We start from the raw sequence: 20342 nt of genomic DNA, 5'->3' as shown, positions 1-20342 counted from the left end.
TATATGTGAAAATTATACAAAATTCTGATTTTAGCATTCATAAATAATTTAATTGGAGATAACCACACTCATTCTTTACATATTGTCAGTGTGACTGCTTTCACACTGCTATAATATCAAAGGTAATTGTCACAACAAAGATAAGACTCTCAAAGCCTAAAATATTTATCTGAGCCTCTACAGAAAAAAGCCAATCTGTAGTATAAATGAATTCTGGTCCTAGAATGATGGTGATATAACTGAGCAGATGAGAAACTATTTGGTGAATACTTGTAATAAGTTGGATGTAGTTTTTCCCAGATTGTGTTTTTTAAAAGAACATTTTAATCAAAAGTCAGAGAGATACTGATTTTCATGGAAGTTTAAAAGTGTTTGCCCAGTAGAATTTCATCTTGTTGAATCAGTCTAAATCTAATATAGATGCCCAGGTTGTTGGTGGAGGAGAATCCTTTGTTGTTGTTCAGTCACTAAGTCCTGTCTGACTCTATTGTGACCACATGGACTGCAGCCCACCAGGCTCCTCTGTCCATGGGATTTCCCAGGCAAGAATGCTGGAATGGGTTGCCATTTCCTTCTCCATATTTGACAGAAAATACTAATAGCTGTGTGATTTGGGATTGGTGTTTTGGTAGCTTATTGTTTATTTCCAATGATTTTCAGCAGAGCAGCAGCTTTTTTTTTTTTTTTTAAGTTTGAGTGCATCTGATTCTTTTAAATATTTATTTATTTTTTGGTTGTTCTGCGTCTTCCTTGCTGTACGCGGGCTTTCTCTATTTGTCAGTGGGGTCTACTCTTCATTGAGGTACACAGGCTTCTCATTGTGGTGGCTTCTCTTGTTGCGGAGCACAAGCTCTAGGCAGACAGGATTCAGTAGTTATGGCATGCGGGCTCAGTAGTTGTGGTGCATGGGCTTCAGTTGCTCCTCAAGGCACGTGGAGTCTTCCGGGACCAGGGAGGTAGATTCTTATCTACTGTACCACCAGGGAAGTCTCAAGCAGCAGCATTTTAAAGGAATGTGGTGTTTGAGTATGCAGACAGAAAGTTACTGAAGTAGGGGCATCTTTTTTGGTAATCCTTTTTACTTTTAGGTGTATTAAACTTTGGCCAAGTATTTAGTTTGGGGACCTTAATGTACACAACAGAAGTGGTGATTTGAATCCATTACAACATAGTTGGTGTTTTTTAAAGACGCAGTACTGGGTGCCTATAGAAGAAACTTTTCCTGTGCAGATGCTTTCACTTCGGAGCAACATGATACAATTTTGATTATTTGGAGTTCATTGGAGGGACTGATGCTAAAGCTGAAACTGCAATACTTTGGCCACCTCATGCGACGAGTTGACTCACTGGAAAAGACTCTGATGCTGGGAAAGGTTGGGGGCGGGAGGAGAAGGGGACGACGGAGAATGAGATGGCTGGATGCCATCACCGACTCTGTGGACATGAGTTTGAGTGAACTCCGGGAGTTGGTGATGGACAGGGAGGCCTGGCGTGCTGTGATTCATGGGGTCGCGGAGAGTCGGACACGACTGAGCGACTGAACTGAACTGAACTGAATGACTTACTTGGGGTTTCTCCAGTGGCTCAAAGGTAAAGAGTTTGCCAGCCAAGCAGGAGACGTGGGTTTGATCCCTGTGTCAGAAGGATCCCCTGGAGGAGGAAATGGCAACCCCCTCCAGTTTTCTTGCCTGGGAAATCCCATGGACAGAGGAGCCTGGCGAGCTACAGTCCACAGGGTTGCAAAGAGTCATACACGGCTGAGCAACTACACCACCACCACAATACGTGGTTCGCAGTATTTCCCTGGGAAACGCTAATCTTTCCCTTGTACTCAGTTGGATAGTCTGAGACATTTTAGCACCGAAAATCAAGTAATCATGTTTGAGGAAACTTCATCGCATTCTGCTGGTGTTATGTAAAACTATCCTGCTCTCATCGTTTTAGAAGAAACAGAAAGGGCAAAATCAGATGATCTGAGTGCCCTTCATCTTTTCTTCCTTCTAAAAAGTGTTTTAAGCTATATATATTGTTTTAGTTTCTAAAGTCATAGTACGGTATTTTTTAATTAACTGGAAATATTTGGTTAATGAATTTTTCTTTTCTAAGAGACCCTTCAAACAGGGATCTTAATATAATTGTCTTGGATTATTAAAAGCAATGAAGCATTAAATATCTAGTCTGATGACTTTTTTTCTCTTAAATTTATGGATGTACAAATAGAATATAGAAAGATCTTTTAAACTAGTTAATATTTTAGTCAGTACTAGGAATTACTTTCTTGATTTGAAAATTTTCTCATCCACTGTCAGGCTCAGAAGCTGTTTAGTTTTTATGATCCCACCTACTTTCCTTTTTGTTTCAGGTTATCCCCTTTGTCTGCCCTACTTGTTGGAGTAGAGAATCCAGTTCTTCTTTGAGTGGGGTTTTTGCTTGGGGATAGGCAATTGTCTTGCTGTTAGGAGCCATTCTGTTTCATACCTGATCTCATGCAGATGTCTTTAGTGCTACATAGGGATTTTTCTTGTTAGAGGAGTTTTTAAAGAGCCATTCTTAACTTCCAGAGTCAAAGGTATGGAAGTCTCAGTGAAAGATATATATGACCCTAATCTCAGATCTGATTATCAATCTTAGAAAGCTTTATATGTAAAAAAAAAAAAAAGAATGAGTAATTGGAGCTGTGTGGCCAAAGGAAGGATTTGAATACTGTCAGGTGTCTTAAAATCAAGAATAAATCATTGCATCATCAAATATTTAGGGACTCCTTTCCCTGCACCTCAGATGTCTTGTTTCTATACCCTTTGTACTTGATTTCTAGTTGTATTGAAGCAAGGAAATACTATCACACTTCTTGCCTATCAGTTTTGTTTTGTCGTGTTTTTTGGTAAACTTTGTTGTGTTTTTTTGTTTGTTTTGTTTTCTAACCTGAGATGCAGTATACATACAGAACATGTTTTATAAAGTGACCACCTTAAATAAGAGATACAGAAGATTACCTCTACCCAGGAGCCTTTTTCATGCTCCCTCCTAGTTATCCTTCCCTTCACCTAAAGGTATTTGATACAATTCTTAACTTTTTTTATTTCCTTTGTCAGTATTTATGTTAAATTTCTAAGTTGAGATTGTTGGTAATAATAGCCACAGACCTCCTTGAGGGTAAAATCATGTTGATGGCGTTCGCCCTAATGTACTGGTTCTTAACTGGGAAGAATTTTGCCCTCTACAGGACATTTGGCTCTGTATGGGAACATTTTTGGTTCTCAAAACTGGGGGTGTTGATGCTACTGGTATCTACTGTGTAGAGAAGCCAGAGTAAGCATTCTGCAGTGCTCAGGACAGAGGCCTACAATGAAGAATTATCTGGTCCCAAGTGCCAGTAATACTGAGGTGGTTAATTTTATTTTTGTTTTGAGGTGGTTAATTTTAATGTTGAAAATACAGAGAACATATTTTGAAGATACTTAAAATTTAATAAAACAGACTTCTATGTAGCTCAAATGGTAAAGAATCTGCCTGTGATGCAGGAGACCAGGGTTCAATCCCTGGGTTGGGAAGTTCCTCTGAAGAAGGGAATGGCAGTCCACTCCAGTATTCTTGCCTGGAGAATTGCATGGACACAGAAGCCTGGCGGGCGACAGTCTGTGGGATCGCAAAGAGTCAGACATGACTGAGCGACTAATACAAATAACGCATATACCATAAAATTTAATGAAAGATTATTTTAAAATTGACAGTCACACATTTACCACTTTTTTCTTTCAAGATCTTTCCTTTTATATTGGCTTCCATTTTTCTGGTTAGTGTAATACAAAATAGTTGTCCTGAAATTCTAGTATCTTGATGCCTCATAAGTGTACTAAGACTGTCACAGATTGAAATGAATTCTGAACTTGCCCAACCAGGACAGTAGGCTAGATTCCAAAATGATTTCTCCATCTCTGGTAATTAAATGGATAGTTAGATCTAGTTTTCTAGATAGTCTCTTGAACATAGGAATTCAGTGGTAATTATTAAAATGTCAGATAGATTTTGAAAATTTATGGAAGTCATTGTGTAGCTGCAATAATTTATTTTACCTTAGATTGTTCCTCGTTGGAGGCTCTTTAAAGTCAGAGATTGACTAGAACGTGAGCATATAGAATGTAGCTCGGTGTGTGTGTTGTGTATATGTACACATACATACGTGAGTGAGTGAGTGAAAGTTGCTCAGTCGTGTCCGATTCTTTGTGACCCCATGGACTATACAGTTCATGGAATTCTCCAGGCCAGAATACTGGAGTGGGTAGCTCTGCCCTTCAGGGGATCTTCCCAACCCAGGGATCGAACCTAGGTCTCCTACATTCCAGGCCTGTCTGAGCCACCAGGGAAGCCTTACATACACTATATATGGGCATTGTTTGTGACTTAGTGATAAAGTTAAGAGCAGTCTTTGCAACAGAAGTGGAAGATGAGAAGCTTAATGTAGAGTTAAAATATCTGAAACTCTAAGCAAAGTTGTTCATAGACTAGGAGCTCTTTACCCATTGAAAGCTAGAGAGGGAAAGACGCTAGTGGATATCTAGTAACAGGAAAAAGCCAGATTAAAAAGAATCCAAGTGCTTAGAAAATCTATGACAAAACGTTGATCTGATTGCTAAAAGGTGACTTTCCTCTATTTCCTCAGCGGCACTTAGCTGATGACAGGTGTTAGAACATTAGGATTTTTGGGTTGAATTTTGGTTTGTTTTTTATTTTATTTTTTTTTGCCACACCACATAACATACTGAATCTTATTTCCCTGATCAGGGATCAAACCCATGCCCCCTACAGTGGAATTTTAACCATTAGACCACCAGGGAAGTCCCTTGAGTTGAATTTTTATATGTATGAACATTAGTGATTTGTTTGAAAAGAACTTGGTGCCCCAACAAAGATGCAGGGAAGGAACAAATAGAGAATGAAAATAGCAGTCAAGTATTAAGAAATGAGATGTTCTTAGGCATGGTAACTAGGAATCACTAGCATGCTGCCGATACAAGGATTAGAATAAGTTAGGGATTCAAGACTGTAGTTACTTTGTGGATCCCTGCTTTGTCTTTTGCTTTTGTCTTTAGAAAGAGAAGGTTCCAAAACATTCTTTTGTAAGCATTAAATACTTAATGCACTAGGTGATTTTCCCGCTTCTTTTTCCTCTGGATAGATAGTGAAATTCCCTAGTACCCTTGGGAATGTAAACCACCCTCATAGAAAATACTGGTTAGGAGCATTTTATGTCTCATGAGAGGTGAAATGGTTGATATAATTTTCTTATTTTATATGGTGATTTAAAAGGGCTTCCCCAGTGGCTCAGCGTTAAAGAATTTGCCTGCATTGGAGGTATCGCAGGAGACACAAGTTCGATTCCTGGGTTGGGAAGATCCCCTGAAGGAGGTAATGGCAACCCACTCCAGTATTCTTGCCTGAAAAAATCCATGGACAGAGGAGCCTGGTGGGCTACAGTCCATGGGGTCATAAAAAGTCAGACACAACTGAGTGATAAGCGTGGATATGGTGATTAAGTCATTGAGAGTAGGGTATAGCAGTAATTTTAAAATTATTTTTGATACTTGAACAATAGAAGGCTTTGGCCTTTCTTCTAAAAAAAAAAAAAAAGTCTTTTTTTTTTTTTTTGGCTGCACCATGGCTTGTGGGATCTTAGTTCCCTGACCAGGAATTAAATTCAGGCCCTGGCAGTGAAAGTGCCAAGGCCTAACCCACCAGGGAATTCCCTCTACAATAATTTTATTTCCTATAAGTCCAGGAGTGAACACATTGAGGAATATTACTTTGCAGGGGTGGGGGTGGGGGAACAATACTCCTTAATTTAAATACTATCTCAGAACAGGAAGCCTTGTTCTTATTTCCTTTTGTTCCTGTATCAGACCCAGTCCATATTCTACTTTATAAGGCAGTGTACTTAGTTTTTATTTGATTTTAACCAAATTTTTAATAAATACATTCTCCCAATTAGTGGTAGATACTTCAGTATCAGTCAGTCACTAATTTATAACTCCCAAATATTGAAGACTGATTTTTTCCCCCCATTAAAATAGGCATTATTTTGTTTTACCTACTGAGTGCAAGTCATCTGTTCTTAGAGACTCAGTACATTAATTTGGAATTAATTCCCAATTTGTGCATCAAGCTTGGGATAGCAAAATCGTTTTCTTTGTAGTAATGTTGATTGCATGCTATATTATTTCTAAATATGTGGAGAACTCCCATCTCCTGAGAACTAACTTTTGATTAATTGAACTTTTCTACACTTAATTTTAAAAATGGGAGCTTATTGATCATATGTATAGGGTTCTGCTATTCTTTGATCTGTTTGTTGTTGTGATAGTCATTTTGAAATGTCATGAGCTGATTTTTCCAAATAGAATAGACTCACTGGAAATGGAACTATACAGAGTTTGCAGGAGAGGACTAACAGCTGGATACTTTAGCTCGACTTTTTGTTTTTAATAACAATAAATAACGTGAATTTTATATAAAATAATCTTAGATATAGGTTAAATTTCTTAAGTTTTTTTAATTTTATTTTTTAACTTTAGCAGTGGTTCCTACTTTAATCCACTTGTTCTCTGAACTCTAAGACATATATTAAAAACTGGCACAAAAAATTTAGCAAATTACTTATAAAATTTGTAAAGTGCAAAGATGGGGTAACTGTGTGTTTTTTGTAGATTTGTTTCTGATATTGCTGAGAACCAATTCTGATATTGGTTCTATGAAGTTCATTTTTGTCTTTTAGGCGTACCTTCAAGAAGACTTTTAGTTACTATTAATTTGAATCCTGTTTCCTGAGTCCAGAAAGATGATCACCTCTTTCCTCATAATGACTACCCTTTAAGATTTGACCCTCCAGTCATTTATCTATCAGATCTCTTTCACATATCTAGATTGTATATGCTTATTTGCCTTTCTCAAGAAGTCTTGGATGAAATCTTCTAGGAGTAGAAATTATATGTACTTGCAAAAGAGTTTGTATTTATTACTTCAGTTGTATTTGACTGATACTTCCCTTTAGTGCAGGGAGTGGATTAAATAAATGGAGACTTAGAATGGAGATTGGCACAGCAAGTGCAGTGAACTGGGCTCTTGAGTTTTGGCCAAGAAATAGCCAAGTCATCATGCTATAGTGGACCACGTGTAGGCATTGGAGCCAGAATCTACTGAATGCGTTAGCCGAATGAGTGACTTCATTCAAATTTATTAATTTTACCAAATTAGTTTCCATATCTATAAAACGGGAAAAGGATCTCACTCTACTGGTTTATTATGTGGATTAACTATTCAGTGTATTAAATGCTCAGTGAATGTTCAATCTTTTCTTTTTCTTAAAGAATTTTATATTTTTCAGAGCATCACAACTTGAATAACATTTGCCAAGGAGTATTACTAAGTTTACAATTTTCAGTTCATGCGATTAAATACTTTTGGTTTTGGATGATGATGATTTAGTTGAAAAGAGCAGGGTCACTAGCTCCCATATAGTTTTTTTAAATATATTTATTTGTTTGCCTACGTCCAGTTTTAAATCTTAGTTGTGGGATGTGGAGTCTTCAGTCTTCATTGCAGCATGAAGGATCTTTAGTTGTGGCATGCACGTTTTTAATTGTGGCGTGTAAGACCAAGTTCCCTGACCAGGGATCTAACTCGCACTACCCCCACCCCCACCCCCGCCCCATATTGGGAGCACAGAGTGTTAGCCTTTTCATACTGTTTATGGGGTTCATGGGGAAAGATTGAAGGTGGGAAAAGGGGATGACAGAGGATGAGATGGTTGGATGACTGATGGACATGACTCGATGGACATGAGTTTGAGTAAGCTCCAGGAGTTGGTGATAGACAGGGAAGCCTGGCATGCTGCAATCCATGGGGTCGCAAAGAATTGGACACGACTGAGTGACTGAACTGAGTGTTAGCTACTGGACCACCACGGAAGTTGCTACCATGTAGTTCTTTTTTTTTTTTTTTAACCATGTAGTTCTTAATTTTTGAGGATCCTGAAGAAAAATACCTGTTGGTTTAAGCGTCTCTGGTATCTCTGGACTGCTAATCAGTTTAATATAAAGGCAGGCATTATAGTAAGCATAGTATACTGTCTTAGCCTGTATAATGTTGGAGAGTTAATTCTTTGCTAATGGAGTCACAAAGAGCCAGCCAGCCAGAACTCAGCACAGCACAGCAGCAATGATAATCACTCCTGACAGCTTAACTGTATTTTAAGCCTTTTATATTATCTTAAAGACTGATAAAAATTGACCAGTGTTTAAATGCAATCAAATGTGTGGGCTTAAATGGGCATGCTCTCTGGGTGATTGTTAAAAGATAGACAGTCTTTCCTACCCTGATTAAACATGGAGCTAGTGAACTTCAGTTTGCAATTCATAGTTGGTCTCTGGTGGAAATGTGTTGAGTAAGAGGAAAATTGATTACATTCGTTGCCCCATTTATCACAGACATCATATTTTCCTTTATCTCCTAAAATGATAGTGTCTAGATCTGGAGACCTCTGATGGATTCCTAATAAGTACAACTTACTGTGACTGAGGTGGTACAGCGTCAACCACTTGAAGCTTAGCTTGATTTAAATGTAGGGTTTTCCTTTATAGTTTGTAGATTATTGAATGCCTTATACCAGTGGTCAATATTACCTATTTCAGGTTTAGCTCAGTATTCCTTTTCTGAAAATTGAAGGTAATATTAGGTTGTTCAGGAATACTTTTATTTACAAATTAGTATCTTTGGGTAGACTGTCAATTATTTTTCTCTATATTCTCTAGACTCTAGAAACTTTAATATTTGGATAAAGCAAAGGTTTTGTGAGAGATTCTGATGGAGTAAGCACAGTTTTGATTTGAGTTTCAGAGACCCAAATGAGTCAGGTATTTGGGTGACATACTTGGGTGATAGATATCAGTTGAAAAGTAAGAAAGTCTCTCCCCTGCTCTCATTATTCCTTGTTAACTGTTTATAAGGAATTTATTTCCTCAAAGATCCTAGAGTAAATGTCCTCCATCCAGTAGATCTCCAAAACAGTTATCACTGCCTTAGCTCTTCCTTGGTTTACTTGGATTTCTTCCCTGCCAGGGATTTCTGACCTTTAATCAGTACTTTTGGGAAATAAAAACTCCTTATAAAGTGATTGGGGACATTTGTTCTAAAACAGGAAAAGAAATGTTAATTAGGAGAAACTGTTGTAAAATATACAATACAAGGACTTAAGCCATTTTTTATAGAGTTTGTGTATACTGTTATGACTACTTCACTGTGAAACCTTGCTATATGATTTTTGTTAAATGTGAATTCAGCTGTCCTGAGTGGTGTTAATTGATGGGGTAAATACCTGTGAGACAACTTCAGGAAAAAAATCTTTAGTGAATACATCTACGGTATTATCAGTGTCTTTTCCCTAGCACTAGCAATAAGGGATAAAGAAAAGGAGCTTCGTGGGCAATATTTCTTTGTTTTTTGTAATTTGGGGTATGTTTTGGTGTTGATGCTTTGATTTCCTGTCTTGGATGTTGGCTTTGGAAACTAAACAGTTAAAGCATCATGGTTTGAGAGGAAACTAGCTCTCATGAATGAAAGCAAAGTTTGGCACTAGGCCAGAATAATGGGGGTGATGGTTAGGGTGGGGAGACTGACTGACTTTTGTACCACAAATGACTTTTAAAAATTAAGAGATAATCCATGTCCTGAGGTTACAAACCGGCTACAACTGGTTTTTCTCCCCCCCCTCCTGCCCCCGCTAGGCATCATGGGTAAAAGTAAGCATCCCCCTGTTTCTTTTGTTTAATATAACAGTACGCCATGTGATTGGCAGGGCAGTGCCCGCTTGGAAACCGGGTTTGTGCAGGTCTCTCAAGGGGGCTGGCACGTATGGGGCCACCCCTGTGCTATAGAAAGAGCTTCTCTTACGATAGAAGAGAGAAAGGGAACCTCTCCCCCCTCCCCCCAAAACAAAACAAAAAACCTAAACCCATCTCTTATTCCTTTTTTTCCTCCTTTTTCTGTTTCCCCCCCTTTCTTGTCTCCAGCTTTCCTGGCAGCTAGAGGAGGGAGCAGAAAAATGTATACCTGTAAGTACATTTAACTGTCTTGCCCCAGCCCCCTTCTTTCTTTTTCTAAAAGCAGAAACTGAATTCTTCACAACCTTTTCCTCACTACATGTAGAAGGTGATATGCTGAGGTCTGATGGAATTGAAATAATAAATACCGTTGCTTTAAAAAATTTGTTGCGGAATAATTGTTCTCATACAAAGCCCCTTTCGATTTTGATTCTCAACCCTTCTGCTTCATCTTTTTGCTTTTTGTAATGGTTTCTGGATTCTAGTTTTCATCGAGCTGAAGCTGTGAGAGGAATGTTATGTTAAGGTCTTCTTTTTTAAAATTTCTTTTGTCTATAACAGTGATGGTTCTAGCTCCCCCTTACCCTCACTACCCACCCCCCCCTTTTCCATGTCAGCTCCAACCCTGCTCTGTGAATGGAGTCGACCAGCTGACTGAGTGCTGGCATCATGCCAGGGGCTGCAAAGCAATGAGAATGTGCGCGCGCTCGTGTGTGTAAGTGTATACAGAACACAAAGGGAAAGGCCTGCAGTCTAGGAAATCACAGACTATTATATAAGGAAGTCTGCATCATCTCTGCTTATTTGGGCTGATGGACCAGGAAAAGGAGAAGGCTTAGAGCAAGAAAATTGCCCTTTTGATATAAATACACGTTTTTTTCCTAGCCATCCTTATTTTTTAACAAAGATACTTTTGTTGTGGCACAATGAGAGCTTCTCTGTCCAGGTGGTAGTGACCATGTTCCTAGTGAAGTGTAACTGTTTTGGGACTTGAAGAAGTTTGTTCTGACTCTTCTTCTTGTCCCAGTGCAGAGGTGTGTGTGTTTGAGGAAGAGGGGTGACTGGAAGAGAAATGCCTCCTGAATTTAACAGCTGTAATTTGTTAGATACTTTTTTCCAAACTGTTTCAAATCATTCAGGATTGCCGAAAGTATGGGGCGGGGGGAGGTGCTCTTAAGGAGAAGCAAAAGGCCTTGTCACAGAGCAAATTATATATTTGCTATTCCTTTGAATCCCCCCCATTTTTTCTTAATTTCTTGCTGTTTTATTTAGTATATTACAAAAATGCAGTAGTCTCCCCCTGCCATCTACTTACTTCATTTAGGGTTTTTCAAAGAGAAGGTCAAATAACACTTGAAAGGGGAAAAAAAGGAAAGATCTAAGCTTCCAGATATTGCAAGTGTTGCAGTTTTGGAATTCAGTTGGCATGATTGTATCTTTTATTGGTCATTAAGAGCTCATTTAGAAATTATATTTCAATTTACCACCAATTTACCATGGTTCCTTTTTTCTTAATTTCTCTTTATGTGCTTCTTAGATGTGTTATATATATATATGAACAGCTCTTGTGTTAAATGGAAATGTGAAATAAAGTATATTAGTGAATAAAAGAGTGTCATACTGGGACTTCCCTGGTGGTCCAGTGGCTAAAGCTCCACACTAGCAATGCAGGGAGCCTGGGTTCTGTCACTGGTCAGGGAACTAGATCCCGCATGCTACAGTCAAGACCTGGTCCATCCAGTCATTTTATGTGAGTTTATTTTTGCTCTTGCCTGACTGTTTGGAATGATAGTGCTGATGTGCAATAAGTGGATAAGGAGAGTTTGGAGTGAGAGAACTTTTGAACTAGTTTCTCCTGTAATAGGGGCTCCCCAGGTGGGTCAGTGGATAAAGAATCCTCCTGCCATGAAGGAGATGCGGATTCAATCCCTGAGTGGGGAAGATCTCCTGGAGGAGGGCATGGCAACCCTTTTCCAGTATCCAGTATTCTTACCTGGAGAAGCCCATGTTCAGAAGAGCCTAGGGGGCTCCAGTCTTTAGGGTCGCGAAGAGTTGGACGTGACATCCTATAATAAGGCTTGTCTTGTTGCAGTCTAGAGGAAATTGCTTAATTCAGTCTTTTTGATTCTTTTTAAAATTAATTTTATTTATTTTTGGCTGTGCTGCATCATTGTTGCTGTGCATGGGCTTTCTCTAGTTGTAGCAAGCGTGGGCTACTTTCTTGTTGCAATTTGTGGGCTTCTCATTTCAGTGACTTCTCTTACGGAGCTCAGGCTCTAGAATGTGCGGGCTTCATTAGTTGCAGCCTGCAGATTTAGTTGTACTGTGGCATGTGAAATCTTCCTGGACCAGGGATTGAGTCCGTGTCCCCTGCATTGGCAGGTGGATTCTTAACCTCTGGACCACCAGGTAGTTTGGAGTCCTTTTGATTCTTTGTATTATAGCCCATGAATTTGTGTTCTTGCCAAATTTTCACAAGCAACAATATTTTAGTATACTGTGTATATTTTTCTCTTTGATTTGTAAGTTTTGGTGCAAGTGTTAGGAGGTGCATTGAAGTTGTACTTTGAGGGTTGCTGGTTGGGACTTAGCAGAGTGGCTGGCTTGCTTATTCCCTAGTCTGCCCTCAGTTATTTCCCTACCACAAGTAGTTGAGGTCTACTCTTCCAAATGTCTATTTTGAATTGAGAGATTCCCCCCCACCCCCGCTGTCAGTTGAATACTAGAAGACAAAACAGCAACAGAGACCAGCCTAGCTCAAACATAGAGGCTAGATAAAGATTCATTCAGAGTTGTGTGATTCCCTAGTTCTTAGAGGTAAAAATTGCATTTTGGAGTTGATATTATCCTCTTACACTATTATTTGGTAATCCTCTCCATGGGAACCAGCCATTTTACAGGTGTGTAAATATAATATTGTTTTAATTCTATGTGATGCTTGCTTATTAGACTGATAGGTTTCATAGAAGATCTTTTGCAGTCTTTAACTTGTAACTTTTCTCTTTGTACTGGGAAGCAGATTAGTAGGGATAATGTTATGGTTAGATAGTTATATAATCAGTGAGGCATAAGTTATCAGATTCTAGTAGTGGACAGATTTTTTTTTCTTAATTCCCATAGGCCCTAGTTACTGTTTAGGAGTGACTGAAGAGTAGTTTTGAAGAGTGTGTAAAATATTTCCTTTGACCACCTCTTGTCTCCTTCATTCTAACGTTTTTAATTTCTGTCAGCCTCTCTTTGGTATATACTAGAACTTTTAAACTGATTTACTCTAATTCTTTATATTTTTACAAAATGTATGGTGGCTCAGAGGTTAAAGCGTCTGCCTCCAATGCGGGAGACCCGGGTTCGATCCCTGGGTCGGGAAGATCCCCTGGAGAAGGAAACGGTAACCCACTCCAGTATTCTTGCCTGGAGAATCCCATGGACGGAGAAGCCTGGTAGGCTACAGTCCACGGGGTCGCAAAGAGTCGGACACGACTGAGCGACTGAACAGAACAGATTAATATAAAATAATATATTTGGGATGATTTATTATAAGATGACAATGGGAGAGGGCTGCTTACCTCCTATTCATTAGTTTTTTTTTAGGCAGGACATCCTAATCTGTCACATTTAAACATAGGAGTTTTAATGGTCCTTGGTGTATATTGTTAGACATAACAGTGTATCTTCTAAGACTAGGTCATGTAGGCTCTTCATTCAAGGATGTGAGCCAAGGTTTGTGTACTAAACTCAGCAGGTAAACAATTGACGGTGTGTCTACTTTTATTTAGAATTACTGTCTTAACAGTTTGGAAAGATAGCATAGTTTGATGATTAGAAACATGGGCCTTACAGTAAGAGAGATTTCAAACACAGGTCTTGGCTATTTACAGACTAAGGCTTAGCTATTTACAGACAAGACCTTGGAAAGTTACTTACCTGTTTTTGTTTTCTCTTGTGTAAAAAGAGAATTGCTTAAATTATTAAAGCCCTCCTTTAAAGGATTTAAATGAGGTAATACATTGTAAAGCACTTAGCACAGTGCTTAGCAAATAATAAGAGCTCAGTGAATGTTATCAGCTATTACTAATATTCCTTTCTATTGGGTTTGGGTATACTGTTTTCAGTGTTCCTATTAGTTTCTTTAGTCAGTCAGTAACTATGTCTTTTTTAAACTTTTGGCATCTTTTGTGTTTCACTGGGTTAATTAACCTATATGTTGGAAGAGCCTAGATCAGGAGTCAGTCAGAAACTACAGCTACTGCCTGTTTTTATAAATCAGGTTTTATTAGAACACAATTACACACTTTTGCTTACAGTAGCAGAGTTGAGAAGTTAGCCCACAGAGTCTAAAATATTTATTATCTGGCCCTTTACAGGAAAAGTTTGCAGACTTCTAGATCAAGAGTCTGTCGTTTTTTTTTTTTTTTCCCCTAGAAAAGTGAGCCAGAAAGCAAGTTCTGGAAATCAAAAGGGAAGTAATTAAAATAGGCTAGAAGAATTAATCATCTTAGGTTTTTAGGAGTGAGATTTTATAGCATGGGGAATAGTGGGAAGAGGTCCGCTGACGTAGCTGATATGAGTTAGATGAAGGAAAGTATCATTTGGAGTTGGTTAAGCAATAACAGTACTTTCATGGTCTGTCAGGGCATTTCATAGTAGTGGATAAGAAGGGAAGTACAAAGAAAGACGAGAGATTTGCTGCCAAAGAGTTTGCATTAAACCTGAAAAATAGTATAAATTGATAGGTTCCCTATTAAAGTAATGGGTTAGTTAGAGTAGGCCAGCAGTTTTCAAAGTGTGGTCTACAGACTCTTGGAGATCCCTGAGACCCTTACAGGGAGTCTTGTCATGAAAGCTATTTCACAGTAATACAGAGGCATTATTTTGCCTTTTTCTCTTTGTTGACATTTGCACTGATGATCCAGAAGCAGTGGTGAGTAAAACTGCTCTGATGCCTTAGTATGATGAATCAACACAGTGGCACTAAACTAAACTGTACTCTAGTAGTCATTAGTCATTGCCATGCAGTTTAAATTTGCAGATTAAAAAAAAAAATCTAGTTTCACTTAAGAATGTTCTTAATAGCAATGTTCTTGAAGCAATAAGAATAAATTTTATTTAATCATGACTTTTCAGAACATGGGTTTCAAATATTTTGTGTGATAAAGTGAGAAACCCTTACAAAGCACCTTTGCTACATATTGAGGTACAGTGGTTACCTCAAGGAATAGTGCAATCAGGTTGCAAGCTACCTAGCTGCTTTTTTCATAGAACATTGTTTTTACATGTTAACTGATCCAGGACTTCCCTGGTAGTCCAGTGGTGAAAGTGTCTCCCAATGTAGGAGGCACAGGTTCAATCTCAGCTGGGGGAATTAAGATTCCCCATGCCACATGGCCTGGCCTAAAAAAGTTTTAAAAAAGAAAAGAATAATCTGTGAACTATGATCTTTAGATTTAGGTTTTTGGCAGACATGTTCTTGAAATTTTTCAAGGAAAGCACCTGAGTATATTTGTGCCTCATGATAAAATTCAAGTGAAAATGAAACCATGAGTTTGACAGCTTCCAGGACTTAAATATTTTTCTGATGAGAGTGTTTGTGGTATGGACAAATGTGGTTAATATATATATATGTGTATATATGAAATAATGAACTGTATTGGTATTTGAATTTATCTCTAGATGACCAGAATGACCTCTAGTGGACCATAATTTTTCAAATGATCAATGCATGATGTAAAAATACCCTGCTTGGGTGAAAGATCCATTCAGAGTATAAGGCAGTGGATTTTAAAAGAACAGTATGAAAAGTTTATTGATAAAATTTCAGACTTCACTTTGCAGCTAACCTTTAGAAACTGGTTGATTTTTTTTTTTTAATCGAAGCAAAATTCACTTGACTGAATTAACTATTTTAAGTTGTATAATTTGGTGGTGTTTAGTGCATTCACAGTGTTTTGCAACCACTGCTGCTGCTGCTGCTGCTAAGTCACTTCAGTCGTGTCCGACTCTGTGTGACCCCATAGACGGAAGCCCACCAGGCTCCCCCATCCCTGGGATTCTCCAGGCAAGAACACTGGAGTGGGTTGCCATTTCCTTCTCCAATGTGTGAAAGGGAAAAGTGAAAGTGAAGTCGCTCAGTCGTGTCCGACCCTTAGCGACCCCACGGACTGCAGCCCACCAGGCTCCTCCATCCATGGGATTTTCTAGGCAAGAGTACTGGAGTGGCTTGCCATTGCAACCACTACCTAAGTCAAATTCCAGAACATTTTCATCACTCCAAAAGGAAACTTGTGCCCATTAAGCATTTGCTTCACATTAGCATTAGCGTAATGTTTTTGAGATTCATCCATGTTGTAGCATGTATCAGTGCTTTATTCCTTTAATGCCTGAATAATACCCACTGGAAATATGCCGCATTTTGCTCATCCATTTGTCAGTGCACAATTGGGGTTATTTCCACCTTTCTAGCTATTGTGAATAATGCTGTTGTGAACATTTTGTACAAGTTTTTGTTTGAATACCTGTTTTCAGTTCTTTGAGTTCTCTACCTGTGAATGGAATTCCTGGGACAAATGTAATTCTGTTTTTGATAATCCTAACTTTTTGTGGAACTACTAAACCGTTTTCCAAAACACATGTCCCACTTTATATTCCTGCCAGCAGTAGACTAGGATTACACTTTCTCCACATTCTCACCAACACTTATTTTCAACTTTCTGATTATAGTCATCCAAAGGTAATGTAATGTTAGTCGCTCAGTCGTGTCTGACTCTTTGTGACCCCATGGACTGTAGCTGGCCAGGCTCCTCTGTCCATGGGATTCTCCAGGCAAGAATGCTGGAGTGGGTGGCTGTTTCCTTCTCCAATAGTCATTCTAGTAGGCATGAATTGGCATCTCATTGTGGTCTTGGTTTTCATTTCTCTAATGACTAAAGATGTTGAGAATCTTTTCATGTGCTTTTTGACCATTAGTGTATCTTTTAGATAAATCTCTATTCAAGTCCTTTGCCCATGTGTACTGAGCTTTGACTATATAAAAAATGAAGATATCCACAATTCTGACCAATTAAAAAAGAGTATTAGAGTACCCCTCATCAATATGACATAGCTCAGACAGTAAAGAATCTGCCATGCGGGAGACCTGGGTTCGATCCCTGGGTTGGAAAAATCCCCTGGAGAAGGGAATGGCCACCCACTCCATCCAGTTTTCTTGCCTGGAGAAGCCTGGAGAATTCCCTGGACAGAGAAGCCTGGTTGGCTACAGTCCATGGGGTCCCAAGGAGTCGGACACAACTGAGTGACTAACACACACACACGTCAGTATGAACTCATGTGAGTTTTAATCTGTATACATACTTATGCACATCAGTTAGTTCAGTTCAGTCGCTCAGTCGTGTCCGACTCTCCGCGACCCCATGAACCACAGCACGCCAGGCCTCCATCACCAACTCCCGGAGTACACTCAAACTCATGTCCACAGAGTCGGTGATGCCATCCAGCCATCTCATTCTCCGTCGTCCCCTTCTCCTCCCGCCCCCAACCTTTCCCAGCATCAGAGTCTTTTCCAGTGAGTCAACTCGTCTCATGAGGTGGCCAAAGTATTGGAGTTTCAGCTTTAGCTTCAGTCCCTCCAATGAACATCCAGGATTGATCTCCTTCAGAATGGACTGGTTGGATCTCCTTGCAGTATAAGGGACTCTCAAGAGTCTTCTCCAACACCACAGTTCAAAAGCATCGATTCTTCGGCGATCAGCTTTCTTCACAGTCCAACTCTCACATCCATACATGACCACGGGAAAAACCATTGCCTTGACTAGACGGACCTTGGTCGGCAAAGTAATGTCTCTGCTTTTTAATATACTATCAAGGTTGGTCATAACTTTCCTTCCAAGGAGCAAGCGTCTTTTAATTTCATGGCTGCAATCAGCATCTGCAGTGATTTTGGAGCCCAAAAAAACAAAGTCTGACACTGTTTCCATTGTTTTTCCATCTATTTCCCATGAAGTGATGGGACCAGATGCCATGATCTTTGTTTTCTGAATGTTGAGCTTCAAGCCAACCTTTTCACTCTCCTCTTTCACTTTCATCAAGAGGCTTATGCACATATATACAGATAAATACAGAAAAAGATACAGATGTGTGTTTATGTGTGTGTGTGTATATTTTCTTGTTCACCATAGCAGTGAACACATTTGACATCAGTTCTTGGTTTCTAGATGCCAGTCTGAAATAAAAGGAACCAGAGCTCCTTGGAGAAATGACTAAGGAAGAGAAAAAAATTCACATGAGTCTGAAACATCATGTGGTACCAGAGAGTAATGAAATGCTTTAAATAAAAAAATGGGGAGCCAACATGAAGGAACTGCCAGTGACCAAATCTGGGGACAATTTGAAGAATAAAATAAATAAAGATAGTAATGGATTATAAACCCTGGAATAAGATAAATCTGCACAAGTCCATATTGTGGTAAATAAATACTTGAATAAATGGGGAAATGAGGACAGCTATTTATTACAGTAAAAATTCAGATTAACATGAGAATTTTGGAAACATCTGGCAAGTACTTCAGTAATAATTGTTGCAGGCAAGTATTATCTATAGATATTAAAATTAGTGGGTGAAAATTTGATGCAAAATGGAATTTAATGTAATCCTGGTATCTCCCATAATAACTTTTCAGTGGAGAGGCCTGGCAGACACCCCGTCAGTCAAGTGATTAAAGTTAACAACACCACATATTTCCTGATATACTGAAAAGGACACACCATCACTTTTGTGACATTGCCAAAAATGCATAGCCTCAGTGTAATCACGTGAAGACATCACACAAATCCAAAGTGAAAGACATTTTACAAAAGAACTGGCTCAGTTCAGTCCAGTTCAGTCCAGTTCATGTCAGTTCAGTTGCTCAGTCGTGTCCGACTCTTTGCGACCCCATGAATCACAGCACGCCAGGCCTTCCTGTCCATCACCAACTCCTGGAGTTCACTCAAACTCACGTCCATCGAGTTGGTGATGCCATCCAGCCATCTCATTCTCTGTCGTCTCCTCCTCCTCCTGCCCCCAATCCCTCCCAGCATCAGAGTCTTTTCCAGTGAGTCAACTCATCGCATGAGGTGGTCAAAGTATTGGAGTTTCAGCTTTAGCATCAGGCCTTCCAATGAACACCCCAGACTGATCTCCTTTAGGATGGACTGGTTGGATCTCCTTGCAGTCCAAGGGACTCTCAAGAGACTTCTCCAGCACCACAGTTCAAAAGCATCAATTCTTCGGCGATCAACTTTCTTCACAGTCCAACTCTCACATCCATACATGACCACAGGAAAAACCATAGCCTTGACTAGACGGACCTTGGTTGGCAAAGTAATGTCTCTGTTTTTTAATATGCTATCTAGGTTGGTCATAACTTTCCTTCCAAGGAGTAAGCGTCTTTTAATTTCATGGCTGCAATCAGCATCTGCAGTGATTTTGGAGCCCAAAAAAATAAAGTCTGACACTGTTTCCACTGTTTCCCCATCTATTTCCCATGAAGTGATGGGATGCCATGAAGTGATTATGACCAGATGCCATGATCTTTGTTTTCTGAATGTTGAGCTTCCAGCCAAACTTTTCACTCTCCTCTTTCACTTTCATCAAGAGGCTTTTGTGTTCCTCTTACTTTCTGCCATAAGGGTGGTGTCATCTGCATATCTGAGGTTATTGATATTTCTCCCAGCAATCTTGATTCCAGCTTGTGCTTCGTCCAGCCCAGCGTTCCTCATGATGTACTCTGCATATAAGTTACATAAGCAGGGTAACAATATACAACCTTGACGTACTCCTTTTCCTATTTGGAACCATTCTGTTGTTCCATGTCCAGTTCTAACTGTTGCTTCCTGACCTGCATACAGGTTTCTCAAGAGGCAGGTCAGGTGGTCTGGTATTCCCATCTCTTTCAGAATTTTCCATAGTTTGTTGTGATCCACACAGTCAAAGGCTTTGGCGTAGTCAACTTCTCAAAACTATTGTTGCAACTTTTCTCTAAGTTTAAAATCATTTCAGAGCTAAAAAAGTTTTTTTAAATAATTAATTTATTAAAGACTTTTAAAAAAAATACCCTTCCTTTTCTAATTATGTATCTGTTTAAGATCAGATTTTTTTCTCCATATACTTCAGCTAAAACAACATATCACAGCAGATTGAATGCAGCAACAGCTATGGGAATCCAGCTGTCTTTTAAGCCAGACATTAACAAGATTTGCAAAATTGTATCTTAATGCCACTGTATCATTAAATTGTTCTTTTTTTGGAGAAATATTTTGTAATAAAGGATATATTATTTATATAAATGTGGAATGTGGGCTTATTTTTTAATGAATTGATACTTTAAAAATTTTGTTTAATTTCTAATATGGTAACTATTGATATTATAGTCTACAAGCAAACTCTCTTTGGAGTTTTAATTTTTAGGAGTGTCCTCTTTTATATATATATATATA

The 20342-nt window shown here is 38.9% G+C and overlaps 1 protein-coding gene across 6 annotated transcripts in view; it reads left to right on the top strand.

Annotated features, from left to right (window-relative positions):
• The window catches only part of GATAD2B (GATA zinc finger domain containing 2B), an 81428-nt gene that overhangs the window by 19907 nt on the left and 41179 nt on the right, over positions 1 to 20342 (top strand). The window contains exon 2 of one of the 6 annotated variants that reach the window (XM_055403909.2): positions 10062 to 10103. The exons of the other annotated variants lie outside the window; for them this stretch is intronic. The gene's annotated coding sequence lies outside the window, so the exon portion shown is untranslated. The remainder of the gene's footprint in view (positions 1 to 10061; positions 10104 to 20342) is intronic. 6 annotated transcript variants of the gene reach the window in all.

Source organism: Moschus berezovskii, chromosome 4 (assembly GCF_049115385.1).
Source record: "Moschus berezovskii isolate FMDL1 chromosome 4, NW_MosBer_1.0, whole genome shotgun sequence".
Lineage (NCBI taxonomy): Eukaryota > Metazoa > Chordata > Mammalia > Artiodactyla > Moschidae > Moschus > Moschus berezovskii.
Note: the sequence above shows the minus strand (reverse complement) of the source record. Positions and strands in the feature narration are given on the sequence as shown.